Raw genomic sequence first — 1,892 nt, 5'->3', positions numbered from 1 at the left:
ATCTAGTGTAACTATGAAAATCTTATTATTGAACTTCCATTCAACTAAAACTTTCTCTTTTAAAGTTGCGACTGCTGGACCCGAATGCGGGTAAGACATTTGTCTGAAACTAATAATTTTTTTTTTGAAAATTGAAGTTCTTGTCGATATAATGTGCCATCACTAGTGGAGAACTTGGAATTAGTGTCGGTTGTTTATGGGTATCAGTGTAAGAGCCCACATTAATACTTTTTTTTTTTAAAATAAAATTTATTATTTGACCAGCTACCGTATATTTTTGCTGGCCTATATATAAAACAAGCAGTCTGAAATAAAGATATCAAATAACACATCCTAATTTACAAATAACACTCACTAGATAAAATATCACATTTACAAAATCAAAGTTTATCATTATTCAAGACACAATTTCATAAATCTAGAATCAGTAAAAAAAAAAAACTATAATTTACTAAAATCAAATCACAGTGGGTACAATTCACCTATAATTTTACTCAAAAACACTTATCTAGGACTTAATCAAATCGCAGCGAACTCCTCTCCTCGTCAGTAGCAAGATCGCTATAATAGAGTAAACCATATATTCATGAAATGATTCTGAATAAGTGTAGGTGCAATTTCAGGAAATAAAATAGCTAACTAGAATCTTGTAAGACAATATAAATAAAATCATTTGAAAAGATGGCTAAAGGATATAGAACACCTTTTTTCTTAGACGACTTTTTCTAATAGCCTCTCTGTTTTGTGCAAGTCTTCTCTATGCTCTTTTGAATGGACCTAGATGCATAATCGGAAGGCAGAGAGCAAATGAAAGAGGGTTAAGTTAATACCCTGTGAATTGATGCTCAATGAAGGCCTTATATGCCACTGTCTTGATGAAAGAAATGTGAAATATGATTATGTCAACTAACAAGGATCATATTGCAAAATTGTCATGCTGCTGGTTTAAGAAACCCCATGTAATGTTAGGCTTCCATGCCTTATTAATCTATAGTGACTAAAGTCTGTGAAAGACATATCTCTAAGCCAAACATTTTGTATTGTTGTATTTGAAATATATACACATTTTGGATTGGCATGGCATCAAAATCCACCAATTTCATTCACCCACTTTATTTATCAAGTAAAAGAAACATTACAGTTCTTACCAGTATAAATAAGTAGGGCTTGATTATAAATATAAAAAATGGGTAGATATATACCTCCAAAATTGCACAGTCATATGTTCTTGACCGCAGAGCTCCATAGAAATCTAGCGCTATATAAAGAGAGTAAATTTGGTGTTAATCTTAGCACTGATAATTTTACCAGAAAAATTACCAAACTACCCTTCAATAGTTATTTCTCATGACATAATCCATAGGAATTAATTGTGAATTATATTTAAAAACAAAAAATGGGATTAAAAAGATTACATTGGTTTGGAAATGTGTCGACTATGCATAAAACATCATCTCTTGAAATACCATCTTTTGTATACATCCGATGAACTATGTTTACAATATCCTCTCGATCTGGCTGCCTGAGTCAATTATTTTATTTATCACAAAAGTTACATTTAGGTACAAGGTTATGATAGTAATTGTTACAGAGAAGCATACCAGTAAAATTTGTCCATGGACCTCTCACATCAGAATCTCTCTATTTCTGGCCAATGCTAACTCTTGTTGGATTATCTGATAAATTCATTAGTGTGCCTACCACTATCTGGTTATTCACTGTCATTTGTGTGTTTCCTGTCAATTCGTTCAAATATTATATAAAAAATTATACTTGCAACAAACTGCATTAATAGTTAAAAAGAAATTATATGAAGAACGAACCAAATCTGCCAAGACCAACATCTATATCATTGATAATTAAGCGCAAATTTCATAGAGCGAAAGGAAAGG

General features: G+C 31.4%; 1 long non-coding RNA gene across 1 annotated transcript; it reads right to left on the bottom strand.

The window, feature by feature from the left end:
* Positions 1 to 276: 276 nt before the first annotated feature.
* LOC144554640 (uncharacterized) lies at positions 277 to 1,523 on the bottom strand. Its single transcript, XR_013511680.1, has 4 exons — positions 1,416 to 1,523; positions 1,203 to 1,258; positions 704 to 1,110; positions 277 to 561 (listed from the first exon to the last, which is right to left on the bottom strand). It is a non-coding gene; the product is annotated as an uncharacterized LOC144554640 (long non-coding RNA).
* Between the last annotated feature and the right edge of the window lie 369 nt (positions 1,524 to 1,892).

The sequence above is a fragment of the Carex rostrata genome, chromosome 5, assembly GCF_964058835.1.
Source record: "Carex rostrata chromosome 5, lpCarRost1.2, whole genome shotgun sequence".
NCBI classification, from domain to species: domain Eukaryota; kingdom Viridiplantae; phylum Streptophyta; class Magnoliopsida; order Poales; family Cyperaceae; genus Carex; species Carex rostrata.
Note: the sequence above shows the minus strand (reverse complement) of the source record. Positions and strands in the feature narration are given on the sequence as shown.